Genomic DNA, 26,840 nt, shown 5'->3' with positions numbered 1-26,840 from the left:
CTCTTCTTCAGGTATAGTGAGGAGTTTTGGAATATCAGACAACATCCCAAATATACTGCTGTGTTCCTTGAGCTGCATGAAATGTTCTTCAACTGACTGTATTGCACAATCTAGCACCTGGTTAAATACCGATAATTCAACTTTGAATTGTTGTTTGGGGTCTCTTATGGGATTATCCCATGCCTCGTAATCAAAATGTCTTCTTCTTCGGTGACTCTTGTATTCTTGAATGGGTGGGAAAATAGCTTCAGTGTGAAGTTCCTCTGCCAACTTCTGTACACTCTTCAGAATGTTTTGAAATCCCTCATCTGACTGGTAAGACTGTAGGTATGACTTTGTTTTGTCCAGCTGTTCCATTGCTCCAGATATATCAAGGTGAACATCTTGGAGTCTCTTGCTTACAACATTTATTTCAAACAGTATGTCATGCCACAACGCTAAGCCACACAGAAATTTGAAGTTATGTATGTTTCTGGTGATTCCATTTTCCTCTGCCACTGTTCTCCCACGAACAGTTCCTGTCATAGCATTATCCGCCATAATGGCAACTGTGGCATCATCTATCTTCCCAATTTGGTGTTTGATAGGCTTTATCACCTCTACTTGACTTTCCCATCGTGTGGCACTCAGTGGTTTCAGTGTCAGAGAGGATGTTCCCAGATGTTGCTTCAAAATTTGCCATTGATGAGTTGATGCAGAGAAAAATACATAGATGCTTTGAATTACATAAAAAAATTCAGCAGCCTCACGAGAAGCTGATGTTGCATCACTGACCACCAAGTTCAATGAATGAGAACTGCATGGGACAAAAAAAGCTCAAGGGTTTAACTCTGGGATCTGTGTCTGCTCTCCTCTGTTCTTTCCTCTCATGTTAGCGCCATTATCATAGCCCTGACCTCTCCTGTCAGCTATCGCAATTCCCGTATCTTCCAGCTTTTTAAGAAGCACATTTGTCATACCAGCTCCTGTAGTATCATCAATGTCAATAAACGCTAGAAAATGCTCTCTGACAGTCACCATTGCAGGGACATTTTCACTAGGTTCTGTTGTTGTTACAAAACGCACCATTAAAGTCATTTGTTCCATATGTCTGATGTCAGGTGTGCAGTCCAGAATAACAGAGTAATATCTTGCTGACTTCAGATCTGCCATAATCTTCTCTTTGACTTTTGTTGCCAGTAACTGTATGATCTCATTTTGAATGGTTTTTCCAAGGTAGTGGTGTGTGTACATTTCTTGGGTAATGACTCTTCTTAGATGCTCCTGGAGTACAGCATCAAACTCAGCCATCAGCTCCACTATTTTAAGGAAGTTTCCATTGTTTGGCACATACGGCTGATCTGAAGTGCCACGCAGTGCTAGGTTTTGGGTAGCAAGCATTCTCACAATGACAGTGAGTCTTTTCAGAACATTTTTGCCAGTAATGAGACTCTGATGCAATCTTCTCTTGATGCTGATCATCTATGGTGGCCTTTAACCTTAGTCTCATCTCAAGCTCTTTCCACCTATGGAATGCTCTCTGGTGATTTGTTGCCTTCTCATGGCATGCCAGATTTCTAGCCAGATTTTTCCAGTCCTTTGTTCCTGTAGAACCCAATATGGCTGGAACATTAGACTGGAAGAGTTTGCAATAAAAACAGTATGCAGCATTCTGGGTTTTTGAGAACATAAGCCATGGCCTCTCCACTTTGTCTCAATTGGGGCTTTCATGCCAGTAATGTGTTGGATGGAAACTTTTATTTTCATTGTCTTTGAAGAACATGAAGTTTTTCACTTGCTGTGGCCCATGCAGTACAAGGAAGTCCCTCAGGCTGCTGCTCAAGTGGGTCCACAGTCCTGGATCATCTAGACTTAAGGAACTAAACTCAGCAGCAGCTGTTTCTTGTGCCTTCACCACACTCTTCTCTGATCTACACTTTTCTTCAGGAATGTGCACGGTTACATCCATTTGAGATGGAGATATGGATGCTGTAGTAGCTGCCAGGTCACCTGCACTCTGACTAACTGGAAGATCAGGCATCTCCTCACCACTCACATCCTCACTGGGGCCGGAAGGCTCACTGTGAACATTTGTGTCTATGTATCTCAGGAGAGCTCCTTCCTGCTTAGATAGAAAAGCTTCCTTTGTTTTCTTTCTTTTTCTGAATGCTGCCCCAGAGGGGCATTTTCTTCTTTCACTCATGACTGCTGTTCTGTGTCCGCTATAGTGGCTCTCAACACTCAATTGAAGGGGACAAATAAGCAGGCTGGTAGCAGGGCCTGAGTGAGGGAAGATATCAGCGTCTCAAGGGCCTAACTGGCTCCGTCTACTTCAGTTGACTGCCTGTTCTCCTCAAGTGGGTTCAGGGAAGCAGCAGGAAACAGGAAGCTCCCTGAGAAGCTGGTGTTAATCAGTCCAGATTCCTGGGGGTGCTAGAGAGGTACATAAGAGGCTCCTCCTCCTCTCTCTCCCTGCAACTCCTGCTTTCTGTTATTCCCTCTTACCTTTTCTCCTGCCTGCCTGTTATGTCTCGTGCCCTCCTTCCTCCAGCACAGCACTCCCCCATCTCTGTGCGTCTAGAGCAGAGAGAATACAGATGCACTAGCAGCAGACACAATTTTCTACACTCTGGGTCCTAGTGGCGCCCCCCCCTCCAGCCTGGCACCTGAGGTGGCCACCTCAGTTCGCCTCATGGTAAGGCCAGCTCTATTGCACTGCTGGATTTCAAAATTGGAGTTAAAGCTTTTGGGCCTACAGCTGCTCACTTGGGGAATCTGGCTTGTATAAGGGCTGCAGAGTCATTCTGACTGTTCAGAAACACAGAAGTTGGAGCCGTTCATGGTTCTTCTTGTTTATCTGTTGCAAGCATATTTTATTAGTTGGTGGGTTGTTTTGTTTTTTTGCTTTTTGAAAGTCCATCTGCTCCTGAATATAATTTGATTGCTCTCCTATACGGATCCATGGGTCACAGTTTTAAATAGTTATATCAAGGTCTGTAAGCAAGCCCAACTTGTTCTAATCAGTTCCAGCACAGGATGCCGGACTTGTTACCCTTCTCTGGAAATCTAAAAGCTGATGACACAAAAGAATAAGGAAAGATTTTGCATTGATTTGTGGTATGGAGCAATAGAAGTGCTTTGAGTGTGAAAACATCACTGCATGTTTTCATCGTTTGAAGCAGCATTTTGATTTCAGATTTGTATTAACTGCATTGCAGGGCAAGATGCATTTGTGGGTAGCTCTGGGCCCCATCTCCTTATGCCCCTTCCCCACTTTGTTCTCTCAGCTCTGCCCAAGTCAGAGAACTAGCTGTCTTCTGTATGTCCTTCTGCCACTGTGGTGTGTGATTCTCATCAAGCAATTTTCCATCTGCTCCCTGTGCCTCCCTGATCTAGTCCATCTTCTTTCTCTTTGAAGTCCCTTTCCCAGCAGCCAATAAACCGTAGTCCTTTGTGCAGAGAGGTGTTAACAGAATGGAGTGCATACAACGTTTCCTCCCCTGCCCCTCTCCAGAATGTCATGCAAAATCTAGGGAATAAAAACCCCATGCAGTTAAGGCACTCAGAGACTATTGTGATAGGTGTGAAACAGGAATCTGAATAGAATCAGAAATTTGTTCTTTTCTGGTTAATTACTTCCTTTTTATGTCTAAATATCCCATCCTTAGTCTATAAATTGTCTCTTTAGATTGTAAATTCCTCAGTGCAGTGACATTGTTTTCCTGTTTGTACATAAAGGGCTAGATTCACAATGGAATTTAGGCACCTACCTGCCATTTTAGGCATCTTAATCCCAGAACCAGGCCCCCTGCTGGGATTCACAAAACCCCTGCTCAGCTGCCGCCAAACCTGGTAGGCACCTAAACTCACTCAGCACCAAGTTTTTGCAGTAAAAGTACCCTGGGCGCCTATCATAGAATATCAGGGTTGGAAGGGACCTCAGGAGGTCATCTAGTCCAACCCCCTGCTCAAAGCAGGACCAATCCCCAACTAAATCATCCCAGCCAGGGCTTTGTCAAGCCTGACCTTGAAAACTTCTAAGGAAGGAGATTCCACCACCTCCCTAGGTAACGCATTCCAGTGCTTCACCACCCTCCAAGTGAAAAAGTTTTTCCTAATATCCAACCTAAACCTCCCCCGCTGCAACTTGAGACCATTACTCCTCGTTCTGTCATCAGCTACCACTGAGAACAGTCTAGATCCATCCTCTTTGGAACCCCCTTTCAGGTAGTTGAAAGCAGCTATCAAATCCCCCCTCATTCTTCTCTTCCGTAGACTAAACAATCCCAGTTCCCTCAGCCTCTCCTCATAACTCATGTGTTCCAGTCCCCTAATCATTTTTGTTGCCCTCCGCTGGGCTCTTTCCAATTTTTCCACATCCTTCTTCTAGTGTGGGGCCCAAAACTGGACACAGTACTCCAGATGAGGCCTCACCAATGTCAAATAGAGGGGAACGATCACGTCCCTCGATCTGCTGGCAGTGCCCCTACATATACATCCCAAAATGCTGTTGGCCTTCTTGGCAACAAGGGCACACTGTTGACTCATATCCAGCTTCTCGTCCACTGTAACCCCTAGGTCCTTTTCTGCAGAACTGCTGCCGAGCCATTCGGTGCCTAGTCTGTAGCGGTGCATCGGATTATTCCATCCTAAGTGCAGGACTCTGCATTTGTCCTTGTTGAACCTCATCAGATTTCTTTTGGCCCAATCCTCCAATTTTTCTAGGGCCCTCTGTATCCTATCCCTACCCTCCAGTGTATCTACCTCTCCTCCCAGTTTAGTGTCATCTGCAAACTTGCTGAGGGTGCAATCCACACCAACCTCCAGATCATTTATGAAGATATTGAACAAAACCGGCCCGAGGATGACCCTTGGGGCACTCCACTTGGTACCGGCTACCAACTAGACATGGAGCCATTGATCACTAATGTAATTGTATGTTTCTGCTTCTGGGTATGTGGGTGGTGCTCTACTCTAGGCACCCAGATGCCTACACTCCAGTGTGATGCACAAACTGGGGGAACATAAACAGGTGTTCCTCTGCCTCAGTCACCTGTGGGGTCTGCTGCAGGTGTGCACAGAGGCAGCTTACCAGTCAGGCCCCACACGCAAGCTCATACGATATGGCCTGCAGGGGAGGAGGGCCTCCCTCAGAACTATTAGCCTCATGGTTGAGGTATTCAGCTGAGATGTGGGAGACATCCCCTGGGTCAAGTCCCCCCTCCACCTGTGGGGGGAAGAAATTTGAACAGGAATCTTCTACCTCTTAGGTGAGTGCCCTAACCACTGGGCTATGTGATATACAGGTGGGAGATTCCTTCAGTCTCTCCTGTTGAAGCTGTTCCACTTTGGATTAAATAATTAAAAAGAGTCATTGTGGGAGAGAGAGCAAGCATAAGAATGACCTTGAATCCCTATGGTTAGAGCACTCACCTGGGAGGTGTTGTTACCCTGGGTTCCCTAATCCCAAAGCTCTTGGTATCTTTACTGTCTGCAAGATGATATCAGGAAATAAACCAAGGAAGATGCAGCACCTCTGTCTTCTATATGGTTGGCATAAATCGCACAAAATCAAGTGCTTTTACTTAGAGCCTTCACTTTATTAGTCTCCAGTACTCTCAACAGAATGCCTTTACTCAAAGTCTCTGTTTTATTTAATCTCAAGCACATATAAACACAATAGGTTATAGAGCACCCCCAAACAATACTTACCCATAGGCTGGAGGGGTCTCGAGTGGTCAAATGACATGGTTCAAGTGGCCAGCTATCTGCCTGTTGCTGGGGATTCCAAGAGATGTCCAGAAGGTCAAATCCAAATTCCTCAGACCTGTCTATCCCTTTATGTTAATAACTGATACAATTACATCAACAACATGTCAATCAAAGAAAAACCATTAAGCAAGCACTGTTTAAGTTATAGAGATTTTTTTTGCAGAGTCTGCAGTCTCTTGGGTCCCAACACACACATGCCAGAAGTCAATTATAGATAGACTTTCTGTTTTTCACAGACGCTTTCCCCAGTGTATCAGAGAGGACATAGAATCAAGCTCACTCCTCGTGATCGCTGTGTCCGCCCCCCGGCTTTGCCTTAGTGATACTGGTACAAAGGCCTTACAGGTGCTACTCTTAGCAATAAGTAAAATAATGGATATTCCATCCCATTAATTGGCAGTGGCTTGAGCACCTGGCTGGTTGTCAAAAATGCCCCTCTACGTGTGAGACTCAGGATTATATGTGCCAATGACATTTTTTTAAGTATTTAACAAGAGTGCAACTGCTTCAACAGGAGAGACTGAGGGAGCCTGTGATGGGGTGCTCCACTCATTGCTAGGATGTCAACTCCCCTGGTCACTCTGGGAAATAGCTCGCCAGGTTGCTGTCCCTTCTCATGGTTGCAATGTCACTCCATCTCTCTCTCTCCCAATCTGCAGCCCCTCTCTCGCTCCAGGGGCTGCTGCTGCTGCTCTTCATGATTCAGCCCTCTAGCCAGGTCATTCAGTGTTTCCCCCTTCCAGGGTGCCAAAGTCTTTCGTCAGCAGGCCTAGGTAGTCTTCCTATTCGCTGTCACATAGCCACTGAGGGTGGTACTGGCAGGGGAACCCAGGCCTGCCCTCTACTCCAGATTCCAGTCTAGGGCCCAGTAGTGAGCAGTTAAGGAGTGCATCTCCAACACCTTACTGCTCTCACCCCTAGACTCCTTCCTACTGGACTTCTCCTCCCCTTCCTTCTCCCTGCCCTCAGGGAGGGGGACTGCAGGCTTCCTCTCTGCTGCCTCTTTTATCATTCCTGGGCCAATTCAGATTTTACCCCACCCAGCCCACCAACCTGATTAGAGCATTACCCCCAATCAGCTTCCCCTGTGGCACTAATTAGCTTCTAAGTCATCAGAGTGCAAATTCACCTGTGCTCTCCCTGCTTCATTAGTTGTCCCCAGTCATTTTTTGAATACCAGGTCCAGTACTTGTCCCCTTAGGCTGGGGGAGGGGCCTTCAGATATAGGTGGGCACAGCCTCCCAGACATCAATAGGAACTCACTCCCTGCACAGGCGTGTGCTTGGTGCGATTCGCTCCTGTCAAGGTTCATTCCCCACTCTGAACTCTAGGGTGTGGGGACCTGCATGAAAAACCCCCTGAGCTTATTTTTACCAGCTTAGGTTAAGACTTCCCCAAGGTACAAACTATTTTACCTTTTGTCCCTGGACTTTATTACTGCCACCACCAAGCGTCTAACAAAATATAACCGGGAAAGAGCCTGCTTGGAAACGTCTTTCCCCCCCCTCAAATCCCCCCAAGCCCTACACCCCCTTTCCTGGGGAAGGCTTGATAAAAATCCTCACCAATTTGCATAGGTGAACACAGACCCAAACCCTTGGATCTTAAGAACAAGGAAAAAGCAATCAGGTTCTTAAAAGAAGAATTTTAATTGAAGAAAAACTAAAAGAATCACCTCTGTAAAATCAGGATGGTAAATACCTTACAGGGTAATCAGATTCAAAACATAGAGAATCCCTCTAGGCAAAACCTTAAGTTACAAAAAGACACAGAAACAGGAATATCTATTCCATTCAGCACAACTTATTTTATCAGCCATTTAAACAAACAGAATCTAACACATATCTAACTAGATTGCTTATTAACCCTTTACAGGAGTTCTGACCTGCATTCCTGCTCTGGGCCCAGCAAAAGCAACACACAGACAGAGAGAACCCTTTGTTTCCCCCCCACCCCCAGCTTTGAAAGTATCTTGTCTCCTCATTGGTCATTTTGGTCAGGTGCCAGCGAGGTTGTCTTAGCTTCTTAACCCTTTACAGGTGAAAGGGTTTTTTTCCTCTGGCCAGGAGGGATTTAAAGGTGGTTAGCCTTCCCTTTATATTTATGACAGTCCCCCTCCCCAACACTTGTCCTTTTTACAGTGTGAGGGAAACCGTGGTGCACATTTACATTGAGTGCGCTAGGTTGCAGCCCCTTTTCCAACTCCTCCAGAACCTTCTCCTTCAGTTCTGGCTGCACTTTTCTTCACATCTCCTGATCTACACCTCCTCCTGGCGCTGGCCAAAGAGGCCATCAATAACACCAGGAGGAGGATGCTGGACAAAGAATCATAGAATCATAGAATCATAGAATATCAGGGTTGGAAGGGACACCAGAAGGTCATCTAGTCCAACCCCCTGCTCAAAGCAGGACCAATTCCCAGTTAAATCATCCCAGCCAGGGCTTTGTCAAGCCTGACCTTAAAAACCTCTAAGGAAGGAGATTCTACCACCTCCCTAGGTAACGCATTCCAGTGTTTCACCACCCTCTTAGTGAAAAAGTTTTTCCTAATATCCAATCTAAACCTCCCCCACTGCAACTTGAGACCATTACTCCTCGTTCTGTCATCTGCTACCATTGAGAACAGTCTAGAGCCATCCTCTTTGGAACCCCCTTTCAGGTAGTTGAAAGCAGCTATCAAATCCCCCCTCATTCTTCTCTTCTGCAGGCTAAACAATCCCAGCTCCCTCAGCCTCTCCTCATAACTCATGTGTTCCAGTCCCCTAATCATTTTTGTTGCCCTTCGCTGGACTCTCTCCAATTTATCCACATCCTTCTTGAAGTGTGGGGCCCAAAACTGGACACAGTACTCCAGATGAGGCCTCACCAATGTCGAATAGAGGGGGACGATCACGTCCCTCGATCTGCTCGCTATGCCCCTACTTATACATCCCAAAATGCCATTGGCCTTCTTGGCAACAAGGGCACACTGCTGACTCATATCCAGCTTCTCGTCCACTGTCACCCCTAGGTCCTTTTCTGCAGAACTGCTGCCTAGCCATTCGGTCCCTAGTCTGTAGCTGTGCATTGGGTTCTTCCGTCCTAAGTGCAGGACCCTGCTTTTATCCTTATTGAACCTCATCAGATTCCTTTTGGCCCAATCTTCCAATTGGTCTAGGTCCTTCTGTAGCCTATCCCTCCCCTCCAGCGTATCTACTACTCCTCCCAGTTTAGTATCATCCGCAAATTTGCTGAGAGTGCAATCCACACCATCCTCCAGATCATTTATGAGGTGCTCTGCGACTGTGGGGCCTATTTCCATTCCTCTCTTCCATCACACATCCATGCAGGTTTCCTTTGGGCCGCGTCTGCTGGCTTCCTAGACACCTTTGAGGAGCAGTGGGCGCTCTGTGGGGCTCACTGCTTGGTGCCCCCTTCTGGATCCTTGCTTTTGACTCTGTGACCCCAGGACTTCAATAGGTACTCACTCCCTGCACTCTGTCACAGAGCCCCACGTCAGTGTCCTGCAGGTCAGTGGCTAGGGCACTCACCTGAAAGGTGGTAGAGCCCTGTTCAGATCCCTTCTCTGCCTCAGGCAGAGGGGAGTAGGGGCGCCAGAATAGGGAAGGTCAGGGGGCTATGGCCCTCCCACTTTTTGAAAGTGGACAGGCCTGGCCCATCCACTTTTCAGCAGAGACCCTGCCCCCAATGCTCTTCTTCCCACCTGAGGCCTGGCCAGGCTGGCAGCTGGAACCTGGTCAGGAAGCCCAGGCAGCTGTGGGGCACCATGCCACAGACCCTCCACCAGCCCGGGGTTGGGAGTCAAGAACAGTCCCCGGTCCGTGTCCCCACCCCGTGGGCCTCCTGCCCATGGCAGGTGGGGGTCCACGGTGCAGCTCCCCACAGCTGCCCACGCGTAGCTCTTACCTGGACCCGACGCCAGCTGCAGGGCTGCAGCCCGGCTATGGTAAGAGCAGTGAGCAGCTGTGGAGAGTTGCAGACCCTCCTGCCCTGGCCAGCGGGGCCCATGGGGTGGGGACACAAGCCAGGAGCTGCTCTCAATCCCCTTCCCCCCCAACCCTGGGCAGTGTACTGCCTTTTATGCATTCCCTTCTGAGGCTCCTATCTCTCCCGATTCGTTGTACAGGGAGCCGAGGTGCTGAACTCAGGCTTTGTGAGTCCCAGTGATATTCTAGGTTCCTAAGCGTGGTGACATTGAGTGTCACTAAGCCCAAGTCACTTTGGAAGTCTAGCCCACAGGGCCTAGCACACTTTTGGTGATTTAAGTTATGCAATATTGTTTATTTATATGTGTCCATATTATCCTTACCTGTAGGCAAGGCAGGCTAATCGGCCTCATGAATTTGACTGTGGAAAGTGATTGCCACAAGCTGCCCTATGGGTTGTGAGTCGATTCAAGCTGTGTTGGAGATATAGACAGGCTGGGATTTTTCAGAAGCACTTGCACTGACCTGACTTTTCTCCCACTCTTCTGAAAATGCCTCCCATCCTGTACGGGAGTTATCCTAATGTGCTGTTATCTCCATCTGCTGTGCCTAATGCAGGGATGGTACTGCATCTTCCCCAGTACACTGCTCTTTGGAAAATGTTACTACTTTGCCTAACCTTCTTTAGCCTCGTACAGCCCAACCATACAGTATATAGCATCAGAAGTGTTCTCTAGTGAGAGCTAGGCTAAAGGTCCAGCTCTTTGCAGAGAGGAGTACGGCAAGGATTTCAGAGGATGTAAAAAATTGTAAAATGTCCAGCGGAGGGCAACAAAAATGATTAGGGGACTGGAACACATGACTTATGAGGAGAGGCTGAGAGAACTGGGATTGTTTAGTCTATGGAAGAGAGGAATGAGGGGGGATCTGATAGCTGCTTGCAACTACCTGAAGGGGGGTTCCAAAGAGGATGGATCTAGACTGTTCTCAGTGGTAGCAGATGACAGAACGAGGCGTAATGGTCTCAAGTTGCAGTGGGGGAGGTTTAGGTTGGATATAAGGAAAAACTTTTTCACTTGGAGGGTGGTGAAGCACTGGAATGCATTACCTAGGGAGGTGGTGGAATCTCCTTCCTTTGACGTTTTTAAGATCAGGCTTGACACAGCCCTGGCTGGGATGATTTAGTTGGGGGATTGGTCCTGCTTTGAGCAGGGGGTTGGACTAGATGACCTCCTGAGGTCCATTCCAACCCTGATATTCTATGATTCTATGATCAACTCTCAAATGCTCTTCTCTCAGCCTTTCTGCAAACCATCCATTGACTCTGATGGGAATCCTTCACATGTGACACAGGCAGAGTATACCCCTCTCCTGGAGGAAACTCACAAATACAGACCTGTCCAAGTGGTAGAGATGCAAATGAGCATTCCTGCAAACTGATCTCTCATGGCCCCAATTCAGCAGAGCATTAAGCACATGCTTAACTCCATCTCTGTTCAGCAAGGCACTTGAGCACCTGGTTAACTTTAAGCACCCACATAAGTGTTTTCCTGACTAGGGACTGATGAGTGAGTTGGGGGTTGGCGAGAGGAGATGGAAGGATGAAGAGACACAGGATGGAGAAGGCAAGAGGGGTTTAGTGTCCATCATGGAAAAGTCATTTTACATTCAGCGCAGGATCCTGGGCACCCCACCCTTTCCCTCGACTTTCCTCTGCATATGTGAAATCGCCGCTGGGGAGGATCCTGCCTGTCCCCATCCAGGCAGCCCCTCCCTTCTCTTGGGAGGCCTGTGTCCTGGAACCTGGGCGGTCTCAACATGCAGAGCAAAGCAGACTGAACAATATGTGGAGGTGATTGTTCACCTCTCAAAAGCCAAAAGGGATGTGTCAGCTTAAAAAGCACTCCTTTGTCTGAATTTCTTGCCTGGTATCATTGCTGGGAACACCTCGGGTGTCTAGAACCAGAGGTGCTGACTTTCTGAGTTCCCGGGAGGTGCTCGACTCCCACCCCAGGTCCCATGCTCACTCCACCTCTTCCCCCACCCTGCCTTTTCCCGCCCCCTCCCCCTGCCTCTTCCAGCTCCCGCTCCTCCCCCTCCTGTATGCTGCTGAACAGCTAATAGCCAGCGGGTGAGAGGCACTGGGGGGAGAGAGGAAGGAGCTGCTCACTGAGCACCCACTATTTTTTTTCCATGGGTGCTCCAGGGCTAGAGTGCACACAGAGTCAGCGCCTATGTCTAGAACTCAACAAGATTAGAGACAGACCCAGTGGTCAGAGTAGTTACCCTGTGCGTTTGAGATTAATTGGTACAGCCAGACTCACTCTTTTCCCTCTGTAAGGCTGGATTGAAACCATCCAGTCCAGCTGAGTAAGGGATGGGCCAGGTAGGAACCAAACTATGAGTCAGGGTATGTCTATACTGAAGAAAAGAAAAAAAAAAGTGTGCTCTTAGCTCAGGTTAGCTGGCCACATTAAAATAACAGTGAAGACAGGGCGATTTGGTTGTGAATTTAGGTTAGCAGCACAAGTTCAACTCCAGGCGGCCCTGTAGGTTTTAACTCACTCTGCTAACCCAAGTTAAACCCCAGATTGCTGTGCATTCACTACTATAGAACCCAAGTTAACAACACACCTTTCTTGGAAGTGTGGACACACCCTGAGCAGGGCCAGATTAATCTTTTGTGGGCCCCAGCACCTGGACCGTGGCCCTGCCCCCTCCCCCCCGCCAGGCTCTGCCTGCCGCTTGCTCCTCTCTGCCCCCTCCTCCCTTCACCCCTGCTCGCTCCTCTCTGCCGCTCTCTCCAGCCACTGCTTGCTCCTCTCCCTCCCATCCACTGCTCACTCCTCTCCCCCACTCCCCCCATGCGAATGGCGTGTGGAGCCTCGGGGCGGGGGGAAGAGGCCGAGCAGGGGCTGGGCCTCAGGGCAGAGCACAGGTGGAGTGGGAGAGGCAGGACCACAGTCCGGGTGCCAGGGTCCCTTCTGAGTGTGAGCATGGCACTATTGGCACCATAGTAAACCCGGTACTGACCCTTAGTCACAGTTTGACTATTTGAGACTGCCTAGATTTCAAGTTGACTGTTTCCCTTTTTGAGCCGTGCTCTGGAAAGAGCAAGTTGAGGGTATTGAAAACAAAACTGGCAGATGCTGTTTACAAAAGACTCTGCTTCTCCATATAAAGTCATTTCTAAGTGAAAATGGCTTCTTAGCAGCTTGCGAAATAAAATGGAATGGTTATTTTTAGAGACAGATTTTTTTGAGTGTGTGGGTGCAAAATAAAATCAAAACCCATCATGAAAATAGAGAATTCCCAGCTTCCTGCTTTTGTTCCTAGATTTAATTTTAGCTGATGCTACTTAGAGCCCTGGAAGTTTGTCTGGAGAGCAGCTAATCTCATGCATTCGGAGCATGTGGTAAATGATTTCCACTTCCTTTAGGTTGCGAGTCCACTTATATATAAATTTGCAATGTTGTAGCCATGTTGGTCACAGGATATTAGAGACACAATGTGGGTGAATTAATATCTTTTATTGGACCAACTTTAGTCAGTGAAAGACATAAGCTTTAAAGCTTACATAGAGCTCTTCTTCGGGTCTGGGAAAGGTACTCAGAGTGTCACAGCTAAATTCAAGGTGGAACAAATTAAGCAGAAGGAGTTATATCTTGCAAGAGACCATTCAAGGTGAAGTGGCCCATTAACACGTCTGCAGTTATAGGGCAAAGAAGGGTTAGTGGGTTATAGATTGTTGTAATGAGCCATAAATCCAGTGTCTCTATTGACAGGTTTCAGAGTAGGAGCCTGTTAGTCTGTATTCGCAAAAAGAAAAGGAGTACTTGTGGCACCTTAGAGACTAACAAATTTGTTAGTCTGTATTCTAACACGGCTGCTACTCTGAAACCTGTCATTATGCAAGACACTGAATTTAGCTGTATGGAGTGGAAATTTTTTTTAAATTTGTTAATCTCTAAGGTGCCACAAGTACTCCTTTTCTTTTTGTCTCTGTTGAGACACTGATGATTTTTAGTGCCTAGCAAAGTTACGGATTCAGTCTGCAAGGCTTGTTTTCTGGAGGTGTTTTGCAGGTTTTGAGGATGAGGACTAAGAGGTCAGGTATGGACTGGTAGTTTTGTGAAAAGGGTTTGCCAGTGGGTGATGTGGTATTTTTGTCTATTATTTCTGTGTGTGAATTCATTTGAGAGCACAGTGATTGTCTGCTTTCATCCACATAGTTGTTGTTGGGGCATTTGATACCGTGGATGAGGTACACCACATGTGGTGATGGGCATGTGTAAGACCCCTGGATCTTGAAAGGTGTGTTGTGGGGGTGTATTGATCATTGTAGCAGTGGAGATATGTTTGTAGGTTTTGCATCTGTTGTTCTGGCAGCGTCTGGTGTTGCTTTGAGCTGGTGAGTCTTGGTCTGCGGGGAACTTGCTTCTGATGATGAGCTTGGTGATGTTCTGAGGGGTCATTCGAAAGCCAGAAGAGGAGGTTTGGGAAAAATTTCTTTCAGGATGTGGTTCCCATCGAGTATGAGTTTAATTGTTTAAAGATACTCAATGTGGGTTCCAGTGTGGGGTGGAAGGTGACAACTAGGGGTGTCAGGTTTCAGAGTGGTAGGGGTGCGTGATGGGGGGAAGTTTCCTGTATTGAAGCAGGTTCTCTTGGGATATTTGTATGTGCGATCTACTTTTCTGGTGGAATGTCTTTGTATGATGAAGGTGATTTTAAGTGCATTAAGGTGTGTACCCTGGACTTTCTGTCAGAGCATATTCTGTGGTATCTGAGCGCATGGCTGTAGAGATCATGTTTCTTGGTTTGTTTGGTGTGGTTACTGGATCTGTGAAGGTAAGTGTGGCAAGCTGTGGGTCTCTTGTACATAGTTGTCTGTAGGTTCCATTGTTGAAGCTGATCGTGGTGTACAGGAAATTGATGCTGCTGTGAGAGTGTTCCAGTGAGAGTTTAATGGGTGGGTGGTGGTGGTTGAAGTTGTGGTGGAAATCTGTGAGGGAGTTTAGGTCGGCTTTCCAAAGAATGAAAATATCATTGGTGTATCTCAGGTATGTCCTTGGTTTCATGGTGCATTTGTCCAGAAATTCTTCCTCAAGGTGGCTCATGAAGAGGTTGGTATACTGGGGAGCCTTCCTGGTACCCTTGGTTGTTCCCGTGGTTTGGACAAAGTGTTTGTTGTAGAATATAAAATTGTTATGGGTGAGGATGAAATGGATGAGTTGGTGATGTGCTTGGGGTAGATATCTGATGGTTGCCCATAGTCTTGTAAATATTTGAGGTAGGCAGCTATGCTGTCATTGTGAGGGATGTTGGTATATAAGGAAGTGACATCCATGGTGGCAAGGATTGTGTTCTGAGGAAGGTTGTTAATGTTGTGGAGTTTCTGAAGGAAGTCAATTGTGTCCTGGAGGAAACTGGCCCTTTGTGTGGTGAGTGGTTTGAGGTTGGTTTCTATGAGTCCTGATATTCCTTCACTTACAGTACCATGGCCAGATATGATGGGTCTGCCTGGGCTCCCTTGTTTGTATATCTTGAGATGCATGTAGACAGTCCGTGAGTTGGGTTCATGGGGGATGAGATTGTTAAGTTTCTCTTGGAGTTGATTTGGGAAGGATTTGATGAGATCCTGTTATTCCTGGGTGAAGTGTGGTGTGGGGTCTTCTTTGACTTTTTTACAGTAGGTGGTGTCTGAGAGTTGTTGGCCAGCCTCATTGATGTGAGGACTATAATGGTGCCCCCTTTTTCCACCCCCTTTCATCACTGTGTGGAGGTTGGATTTCAGGGATTGTATAGCTGTCCTCTGGGCAGTGGAGAGATTGTGGTGGATGTGATGTTTATTAAGGATTTCACAGTCTATTTTTTTTCCTGAAACAGTCAATGTAATAATCAAGTGGGTGGTTTCATCCACTATGGGGTGTCCAATCAGATTATTCTTTTTTCTTATGACTGTCGATGTGGACCTGGTAGTTGTGGGTGGGGTCATCATTGCTGTGAAAGAATTATTTGACTGGAGTCGGTGAAAAAATTCTCTCTCTCCACATGTTAGTATGGCATCAGGTTCTTTGGTGGGGCAGAAGTTCCGTCCCTTGGAAAATACGCTTTTCACAAAGCCTTCACTCTATACCTGACCTCTCAGTCCGCATTCTCAAAGGAAACCCCATAACACCTTAAAAAGATGAGCCTGGGAACTTAAATTAATAACTTTGCTAGACACTAAAAATCATGGAATCAATAAAGGCACTCGATTTATGGCTTATTACAGCAATCTGCAGTCCACTAAATCTCCTTTATTGTACAGCTTCAGAGGTGTTAACTGCCCACTTTGCCTTGAATGGTCTCTTGCAGCTTTCTGGGACTGGTTCTCCACTCACTTGCACCTCCGTGAGTCATTTACACACACACAAATGAAAGTGGTAGTGTTTTATCCCCCCTTGAGGCTCACCTTGGAGTGTCATGGACCAGGAGGCAGGTGGTCAGACCCTGTAGTCAGAGCAGTGGTGTTCAGAGCAGGAGTTGGGAGCCTGGAACTGGAGCTGGGGGTCAGTCAGGAGTCAAGCCAAGGGTTGGAGCTGGAGTCAGTAGCCACAGGTGGGGGGCATAGAAGGCAGGATCTGGAACAAGCCAGGAAGGCAGGAATCAGGAATAAGACAAAGCTCTGGAGTCAGGCAAGAAAGCAGGTCTAATATAGCAGCCAGCTAGGAATTAACCTCAGACAACTTCTTGTGCCTCCGTCTGACAATTTAGCAAATTAAATAGCAAATCTGAGTCAGTTGGAGAGGCTGGATATCTCTTCCAATCAGGTGCTTCATGGGCGGTGCCTCTGGTGAGCTAGGGTCCACCAGCCCACACTTCCTGCTGGTTCATGGAGCTGCCAGGTGGTGGCAGCCATATGGGGACTGCCTGGGGACCCACAGACCTGGGTTTGAGACCCACACTCCCTTACAGACAGCTGTGAAACAACTCCACAAGGAGTACAAGGCAGTAGAGAATCAGGCCCATTGATCCAAATTCATCTCTGATATAACTCCACTGGCATCATTTGAGTTATATCAAGGATGGATTTTGTCCAGAGGATGAATTTTGGACTCAGCTGCATGCCTGCAGCCCCATTAACTTCAGCAGCAGGTGAATAAGGGCAGGATTTGACCCTCTATGTCTGTGTATACCTACAGCAGAGGTGGGCAAATTTTTTGCTGTGTGTACCTTCAGCAGGGGTGGGCAAATTGTATGCAGGCCTGGGGCAGGGGGCTGGGGTGCGGGAGGGAGTGTGGGGTGTGGGAGGGGGTGCAGTGTGCAGAAAGGAGCTCAGGACAAGGGATTGGGGCAGAGGAGGTATGAGGGGATGTATGAGGGGGCTCAGAGCAGGGAGTTGGGGTGCAGGAGGCATGCGGCAGGGCTTGGGGTGCAGGAGGGGTGCGGGATGCAACAGGGTGCTTAGGGCAGAGGGTTGGGGAAGGGTGCGGTGTGCAGGAGGGGTTCGGGCTCCGGCCCAGCGCCGCTTACCTAAAGCAGCTCCGGGGTGGCAGCGGCATGCACCAGGGCCAGGGCAAGCTCCCTGCCTGCCGGCCTGCCCTGGCCCCACGCTGCGCCGCTCCGGGAAGCAGCCGGCACCACACCTCTGCACAGCCCTCGGGGGTAGGGGGGCACAGGGCTCCGAGCGCTGCCCTTACCATGCCTCCAGGTACCTCTGCCGAAGCTCCCATTGGCCGCGGATCCCCGTTCCCGACCAATGGGAGCCGGGGGGGCCGGTGCCTGGAGGCAACACCCTCCCCTCCCGGGGCCGCAGGGACATGGTGCCGGCCGCTTCTGAGAGCAGCACGGGGGCAATCCCGCGGGCCGGATCCAAAGTCCTGAGGGGCCGGATCTGGCCCGCGGGCTGTAGTTTGCCCACCCCTGACCTACAGTATACAGGAGATGTGCATGTGTATTTTACCTCTGCCAGCTGCGTTTTCTGTAGGATGCTGTTCTCCTGATATTTTTGTCTTTGCTTTCATCTGGCTTTAAATTATGTTAATACTGACAACAGTTCAAACTCTGGATTTAGTCAGACCTTGAGCCAATGTTGGTGGGGAGAGATGAAGGTTCAAACAGTGGTGGGGAGAGATGAAGGTTCAAACAGTAAACTCTGCTAAGAAATAACTACATGTCATCCAAGTGCCAGGCTTAAGGAAATGAAATGCCAAAGATATTTCTATCCTAGATGCTGTCAAATGGCTCTGGAACAGTCTAGTATGGGCACCTTATTACCAGAAAAATAGGGATAAATGGGAAGGCGTTGGAAGATGAGAACAAAAGCCCTAGGAGTGAGCTGGAGAGGGAGACAGGATAGCAGGCAGTGGGGATAGTTGCTGAAGAAAAATTAAGACATTAAGATTTATATTGGCCAAGCCACCGCTAAAATGGGGACATAGTAATTTCACGTTCTGAAGCGTTTAAATGCCAATAAATTGGTTCAAGGGGCTAGAACTAGGAGACATAGGATAATTTAGGCAGACTATTAGGGAAAAATCCTACCAGTATATTGAATCCTAACAGTACAGAGCAGAAGCATGATTGAATGGACTGGGGACTTAGGAGGCCTTGGTTCTGTTTCCAGTTCTGCTACTGGGCAAGTCCCATTCTCTCTCTGCTTCCGCTCCCATCCTTTGTCTGGATGGACTGTAAATTCTTTGTGGCAGGGATAGTCTTTTCCTGTGTGTTTGTACAGTGATTACCACAATGGGGCCTAAATGTTGGCCGGGGTCTCTAAACACTGCTGTGATCTAAATGAATATTAGCCTGTGAAACAGTCTCCCAAAGGGTGTGGTGTACAGACCTTTTCCGGAGATATTTAAAGCTAGACTCCATAGCATAGAAAATGGTTTGCTTTGGCAGGGAGATGAGATAGATAGCCTTTTAAGGTTATTTATTTATTTTTTGTCTGCTACTTCTATTTTTACACAAGGTAGACAAATAGCTCCATAAAAGCCTGAGAAAGCTGAGCTACAGGCTGCCTGGTTTCTCTTCCAGAGTGTATGACCTCACTAGAGCTATAACTAGCCACTCTCCATCACCACCAACAAGGCCAATAATGCCTATTTGTTTTTAAAAATAATTAGTAGTGTGAAAAATCCAGTGCTAGTTTTAGTGAGAACCCTCTTTCAGCTATGACTACTTTATTTCAGCTAAGGATGTATTCTGTAGGTACAAAAGATTTGCACCTTTCATTCTCATTAAGGCAAACCGGGTTACGTGATGGGACTATCTTCCTCATTGTCCCCTACATTTGGATGATCAGAAACCACAGTGAACACATAATTTAACATGGTTGAATCATCACACCAATTAAGTCACATAAGAATAGTAAGATTGTGAAGTGCAGCCTGCAGTTGTCCAGTCCAAAGGAAGTTGTTGTGAATTGTGTTTGTAATCAGAAGTAGAAATGTCACTGCTCTACTTGATTAAAGTTTAGAGCATTTACTAAGGTTTAATGAAAAATGTAAGGCACCTGATGAGAGTGCTCCTCACGGTGCTTCTCTGTGTACTGAACTAGCACTTCTCGCTCATGCACATGACCATGTTTCAGTAGCCATTACACACTTCACCTTTTTATAGGTTTCAGAATAGCAGCCGTGTTAGTCTGTATTCACAAAAAGAAAAGGAAGACTTGTGGCACCTTAGAGACTAACAAATTTATTTAAGCATAAGCTTTTGTGAGCTACAGCTCACTTCATCGGATGCCACTTTTTTATAGACACACAAGGCGGATTTCCTGGATTCTATTTGGCTAAGTCAGAATTAGTGGTTCTTTGGTTCTCTGGTTCTTTGCCTGAGTAGTCAGCCTCTCAAATGTTGCTGGATTCTAGGAGAGAATTCAGATGCTACTGCAAGATCCTAGATGGCAGTGCTGCAAAGGGGCCCTGGGCCAGTCCATTCACCCTATACTCGGGTAGGATTGCTCTCGACCCCAGCCAAGATTCCAGCCCTGCAAAGACTTAAGAAAGCAAGTCACTTTACTAATGTGAGTAGTCCTGTTGAAGTCAATGGGGCTACTCACAAGAGTAAAGATATACTTAAGCCTTTGCAGGATCAGAGTCTAACTTACTATTGCACTTTCTCAGGGAAGTAAATGCAAGTGGAAATCAGATGGAGGAGGTGAGGGAAGAAGCATAGTTAGGGCCCTACCAAATTCAGGGCCATGAAAAACACATCAGGGACTGCAAAATCTGGTCTTTTGTGTGCCTTTATGCTATACTATACAGATTTCACAAGGGAGACCAGCGTTTCTCAAATTGGGGGTCCTGACCCAAAAGGGAGTTGAAGGGGGGTTGCGGTATTGCCACCCTCACTTCTGCGCTGCCTTCAGAGTTGGGCGGCCGTAGCGCGGTGACTGTTGGCCAGGCACCCAGCTCTGAAGGCAGCGCCCCACCAGCAGCCGCGCAGAACTAAGGGTGGCAATACCATATCATGCCACCCTTACTTCTGCACTGCTGCCTTCAGAGCTGGGAAGCTGGACCGTGGTGGCTGCTGACTGAGGGCCCAGCTCTGCAGGCAGCAGCGCAGAAGGAAGGGTGGCAATACCATACCAGGCCATCCTTCCTTCTGCACTACTGCTGGCGGTGGCTCTGCCTTCAGAGATGGGCTCCTGGCCAGCAGCCACTGCTCTCCGACTGCCCAGCTCTGAAGGCAACATCGCTGCCAGCAGCAGTGCACAGGTAAGGGTAGCAGTACCGCAACCCCCCCCCCCACAATAACTTTGTGAGCCCCCCCACAACTCCTTTTTGGGTCAGGCCTTCTACAATTACAACTCCATGAAATTTCAGATGTAAATAGCTGAAATAATGAAATTTACAATTTTTAAAATCCTATGACTGTGAAATTGGCTAAAATGGACTGTGAATTTGGTAGGGCCCTAAGCATAGTCTGTGCTGCATTCCCCAACCGCACTCTCCCTGGGGCAGAGGGAAGGGGTGATTGTGGGGGACAGAGGGAGTGCAGGGGAGTGGGGCAGCATGAGGAATGGAGGGGGTGCAGATGTGACGCAGGGAGCAGGAGGAAATAAATGGGATACAGAGAAGCAGGGGGAGGGCATTAGGAGATGGGGGGTGCAATGGAGGGGGCAGTGTGAGGAGATGGAGGGGTACAGGGCTGGAGGCATGAGGAGATGGAGGGGTGCAGGGGAGAGTGGCAGTGTGAGGGGATGGAGGGGTGCGGGGCAGGGGGCATGAGGAGATGGAATGGTGCAGGGGAGGCATGAGGAGATGGAAGGGTGCACAAAAGTAGGGCGGTGTGTGGAGATGGAGGGGCACAGTCATTGTGAGGAGATGGAGTGGGTCAGAGAGGGAGAATGATGAAGAGTAGGATTCTGTGGGAGGAAAGATGTGGGTCAAGTGAATCCAGGCAGGGAGAGCAGACTGTACGGGAGCATGGAGAGGGAATGTGAGTGAGGCAACTGCTAAGCCAGTGGATAGGAGAGGATAAGCAGAGACCCCTCCGATTGATGGACAAGGGGGCCTTCTGCTTTCCTGGGCATGTTTAAGGCTGAATTGTGATGATCTCACATAGATTGGGGCCAAGCAGCTTTTCCTAATGGATAAAACATCAGAAAGCATCCTGACTTCTTTTTGTTCATTATTATTATCTTAAATCTGATGATTTTTAAGCCAATCATGATTTTGGGGCATCTGATGAGTCTTGGATGCTAGGGTCTGACAAACAAAAGACCCAAGAGGCATCAGTTCCTTCTGTTTTGAAGAGCTGCTTCTTCTCATGACATTTGTGCATCTCTTGGGGACACTCACTCCCTTACCGGCTTCAGGCCCAGACCAAGTAAATCAGGACAAAAGGTCATAACCTCTCCAAATTCAATTTCAAAACTAGGCTTTCCAGCCAAAGGCAGTGGATTCCTGAGCACATTCCTGCATTATCTGTATTGCAATCACAACACTATTTTGTAAAATAAAATAAGTAGACCAAATGCTGGCCATGACCCGCACTGCAGTATGTGAGTCTTCCCTCCAGTGTTCCCAGTGCATTTGAGCTTGAATGCTATGAGCACAGCCCAGAAGTTTAGGGGAGAGTGGGGAGAACAATTCCTTTCTCCAAGTGTATAATCAAGGGGATCCTGTCTTCTTCTGGGCAAGATTTGGTTTGGAATTCTCTCCCCCTCCTTCTGCCAGCTGCTGCTTTTGAAAGCCTGTTCTGGCCCTCTCCAGGCAGTGAACACAGGAGGGGAGATAGTAACTCAGACTACCAGCAGCTATTGCAGCCAGGAAACAGGTGTTCTCCTTTGCTCTCTCCAAATCAAAGGCTTAGAACAAGCTGTTGCTCTGTGATAGCCTGGGCCAGATTTCTTCTCTTGCTTTCTGCTCTCATGTGGGAAGGGACAGGAGGCCCCTGTCCTTCTGGTTGTAAAGATATTGGGCCTGATTCTCCAGTTGCTGATACCTGTGTACGTGAGGATCAGCTCCCTTGACTGCAGTGGAGTTACACGGATGTAACAACCAGTATGACCGATCCCAGGCATTCACAAATCATGAGTCAGACCCCTGGAAAATAAGGAGATTATCTTAAAAATCAGGAGATTTTTAAAATAACAAATGTCAGGTCCTTATTACAGTAAAAGCTGTGTTATCTGGCACTTTACCAACCAAAAAGCTCTAGAAATGAGCATTTCTGATACCCATTAAAAGTCCAGTTGGTGCAGGGCTGGCAGGCTCTCTACTTGGCTCCGCATGGTTCCCCGGAAGCGGCAACATGTCCGTGCTGCTCCTAAGTGGAGGAACAGCCACAGGGGTTCCATGCGCTGCCCTCACCCCGCCCCGAGCACTGGCTCTGCAGCTCCCATTGGCTGGGAACCCCGGCCAATGGGAGCGGTGGGGGCGGCGCCTGCGGGCAGAGGCAGCGCACAGAGCCGCCTGGCCACGCCCCCGCCTAGGAGCAGCAAGGACATGTCACTGGGGAGCTGCCCAAGGTGAGCACCGACCAGATCCAGCACCCCAAAACCCCTCCCACGCCCCAACCCCCTGCCCTGAGCCCCCCTCCCACACCCAAACTCCCTCCCTCTTAGTTAACTGGAATTTTTGACTTACCGGCATCCCCTATTCCCCCAACATGCTTTTACTGAATTTGCCTTCCAGTTTTTGAGTCCTTAGGGGTCACATTTTCAAGCTTTTCTCCACTACCATGAAGACTAGAAACGATCTACCTTTTTTTATTTATTTTAAATGGGAGCTGCAATTTCCATGTAGTCACAGGACTCCAAGTGTTGGGGCTCTAAGGAAATATTGCAAGTCTTGTTATAACATCATGAATGTTAGTAGCATGTAGAAAGAGTGTAAAGGCAATGAGACCCAGGCCCATTCTGAAAGTGAACACTGAGCCTTGTTCCCATGGCAGTACTCCCACTTTATACTGGTGTACTCCCTTGACTGCCCTAGTGTAAAGCTGGAGTAACAGTGATGAGTCAGGTCCTCTAAAGGTAAAATATTAACATTCTGCCCCCCCCCACACACACACTATAGTCACAAAAGCCTCCCACTGAGCAGAAATGCTGTGGTTCTGTGTGATGAGTGTGTGGAAAGTAGGACCCGGATTGGCAGGTAGTGATTGCTCTATCGGGGATTGATTTATCGTGTCTTGCTAGATGCTATAAATCGATCCCCGAATCGACACCTGTACTCCACCTCGGCAGGAGGAGTAAGTGGAGTCAATGGGGGAGCCGCCGCAGTCGACTCGCCTCCGTGAGGATGGCCAGGTAAGTTGAACTAAGATACTTCGACTTCAGCTATGGAAATAGCACAGCTGAAGTTGCGTATCTTAGTTTGAACCCCTGCCCCAGTGTAGCCCCAGGCCTATGAGGAATTTGGTGGCATGGCAATGCAGGAGAGCTGTCAGTGGACCCATCCCTGCTCAGACCTAAAGATCTGAACCCCCAACAAGGGGGCACGTAGGCAACACAGTAGTGGCCAGCCAACTGCTCTACACCAACCCACCCTGTAGCGGAGGAGAAACGGCCTCTGCTCTGCTGAGGAAGGGGTCAGGAGAATTACCCAGCGCTCCCATTAAGAGTGAAGAATTATGTCTCCTGAGTGGGCCCTCTCCCTATGGCTGCACAGGGGGCTGTCCATAAATTACCTAACGTGTTGTAGATAGATCCTTAATTTTGCATGACAGAGTCTTTGTTTCAGTGTTACAAAGTCTTACAAGGGGGCAGGTAAGTTTTGAAAATCACCAAAAAAGGTATAATGTAATTTATGGATATCCCTAAGATGCCCAGCCACCTCTCCTGGGTCAGAGGAGGGGAGGTTTTGCTAGCCAGACTGGCTTTAGTTAAAGAGAAGCCTTTAGTGAAACCCCCCAGGCTTCACTATGAGAAGAGCCCCTGTATTTGAAGGGTGATGACAGTAAATGCCAAGAAGGGTGCAGAACTGGGGGACAAAGGGGTGTGACTAGTACACAGGGATGGAGTGTAGGAAAGCTAACAGATTGCACAGGAGGAAGTTTCCTGTCCCAGTGAGATCCATTAGGCTGTGGGATATTCTGTTCAGGGGTGTTCTGGGTGTCCCATTGTTTGAAAGACATAAATAACAATAGTAACAGGTTGCAGAAAGTGGCTGTGTGCTGGCAAGCAGCAGATGATCTGAAGAGGCCTTTTCCATCTTTAATTTCTATAGGTCTAAAATGGCGTTTTCCTTTGCAACTTTCAGTAGAGTCAGTATTGCATAGGGCACTAGTATGTTCTCCTCAGTTCTTGGGCTGTGCTCTGCAGACGCACAGCTGATGGTGTGCTGGGAAGGTTGGGAGACTGAGGTTCCCCCAGGAGAGGACTGCTTCTATGAAATGTTCCAGAACTACTGTGCTGGGGGAGCTATGTATTATATTAATAAAACAAAGCCCTCCCTTAAAAAAACATAATTTAGATTCCAAAGTCAAGCATTTATGCAGCCTTAACTCAGCCCCCTGCATGGGTGCACTATGATATATATGGTCACATACAGACTTGGCATTCCGTGTTGACCAAATTCAACAGGCACAGCTACTGTTGAGGTCAGCCAGATGTGCGGCACCTATGGGAGGTCTGAATTTGGTCCTGACTAAATGCCAAACTGGTGATATTACCCTCATTTCACACATCCACTGAATGATCAATTGACGTGCTGTTTGACTTCCCCCACCTTACATCCCCACTGAGTTTGTCCCAGAAGCATCTAAGGAAGCTTTTCTTTCTTTCTTTCTTTCTTTCTTTCTTTCTTTCTTTCTTTCTTTCTTTCTTTCTCTGCCAAATTCTGTTGTCCGTTACAATGTATAAATCCAAAGCAACATCCCAGAAGCCATTGGAGCTACTCCAGATTTATACCGGTGCTGCTGACAGCAGAAACTTGGCCTTGATGTTTTACATACAGTAGTTCCAACAGTGCAGTCCAGCAGCTTGTTACACACCTAGTTCACATATGAAGCAGGCACCAACAGTGTAAACTCCTTTGCATGCCCTTGCTGTAATTTATCTTGTCAATCCTACCTACTCTACACCTTGTATCAGCAACTATCCCTGTGCTAAAAGAAAAGGAGTACTTGTGGCACCTTAGAGACGAACCAATTTATTTGAGCATAAGCTTTCATGAGCTACAGCTCACTTCATCATACTCTATCATTAAAAAAGGGACAGAGAATAAGACGGAGAATATCTTATTGCCCTTATATAAATCCATGGTACGTCCACATCTTGAATACTGCGTACAGATGTGGTCCCCTCATCTCAAAAAAGATATACATTAGAAAAGGTTCAGAAAAGGGCAACTAAAATGATTAGGTGTTTGGAACCGATCCCATATGAGGACAGATTAAAGAGGCTAGGACTTCTCAGCTTGGAAAAGATGAGACTAAGGGGGGATATGATAGAGGTCTATAAAATCATGAGTGGTGTGGAGAAAGTGAATAAGGAAAAGTTATTTACTTGTTCCCATAATATAAGAACTAGGGGCCACCAAATGAAATTAATGGGTAGCAGGTTTAAAACAAATAAAAGGAAGTTCTTCTTCACTCAGCGCACAGTCAACCTGTGGAACTCCTTGCTGAGGAGGTTGTGAAGGCTAGGACTATAACAGGGTTTAAAAGAGAACTGGATAAATTCATGGAGGTTAAGTCCATTAATGGCTATTAGCCAGGATGGGTAAGGAATGGTGTCCCTAGCCTCTCTTTGTCAGAGGGTGGAGATGGATGGCAGGAGAGAGATCACTTGATCATTACCTGTTAGGTTCACTCCCTCTGGGGCACCTGGCATTGGCCACTGTCAGTAGACAGGATACTGGGCTGGATGGATCATTGGTCTGACCCAGTATGGCCGTTCTTATGTTCTTATGTTCCAAACTCAGGGCTTGGCTACACTTGTGAGTTATAGCGCATTAAAGGAGCCCTGGGTGCACTAGCTCACTACCCGTCCACACTGGCAAGGCACGTAGAGCACACTGACTCTGCGGCTGGTCTGCTCCTGGTACTCCACCTCGGCGAGTGGAATAACATTTTGTGCGCCCCCGCGGGAGCGCTGCGGCACCAGTGTGGATGCCCTGGTCTGTTACTGCACTCTGATCGGCCTCCAGAAGTGTCCCACAATGCCTGTTCTAGCCACTCTGGTCATCACTTTGAACTCTACTGCCCTGCCCTCAGGTGATCAACTGCCAGACCCGCCCTTTAAATTCTCTGGGAATTTTGAAAATCCCCTTCCTGTTTGCTCAGCCAGGCGTGGAGTGCTGTCAGGTGACCATGCCTCCACACACCAGGCGATCCCCAGTATGGAGCAATGGCGAGGTGCTGGAACTCATCAGTTTTTGGGGGAGGAAGCTGTGCAGTCCCAGCTGTGCTCCAGCCATAGGAATTACGATACCTTCAGGCAGGTATCAAGGGACATGATGGAAAGGGGCCATGACCGGGATGCCCTGCAGTGCAGGGTTAAAGTGAAGGAGCTGCGGAATGCCTACCGCAAAGCCCACGAGGCAAACAGCCGCTCTGGTGCTGCCCCTGCGACCTGCCGTTTCTACAAAGAGCTGGACACGATATTTGTGGGCAACCCCACCTCCAGTCCGAGTACCACTGTGGACACTGCAGAGCCCAGTTCAACAAGGTGGGAGGAGGACAAGCAAAGTGGGAGTGAGGGTGCTGAGGCAGAGGAAG

At 47.9% G+C, this 26,840-nt stretch overlaps 1 protein-coding gene across 1 annotated transcript in view; it reads left to right on the top strand.

Moving 5' to 3' along the window:
* Positions 1 to 26,840, top strand: part of IGFBP7 (insulin like growth factor binding protein 7) — a 75,314-nt gene that overhangs the window by 26,532 nt on the left and 21,942 nt on the right. The gene's annotated exons all lie outside the window — the stretch shown is intronic.

This window comes from Lepidochelys kempii, chromosome 4 (genome assembly GCF_965140265.1).
Source record: "Lepidochelys kempii isolate rLepKem1 chromosome 4, rLepKem1.hap2, whole genome shotgun sequence".
NCBI classification, from domain to species: Eukaryota; Metazoa; Chordata; order Testudines; family Cheloniidae; genus Lepidochelys; species Lepidochelys kempii.
The sequence above is the reverse complement of the archived record's forward strand: the minus strand, read 5'-3'. Positions and strand labels throughout refer to the sequence as shown.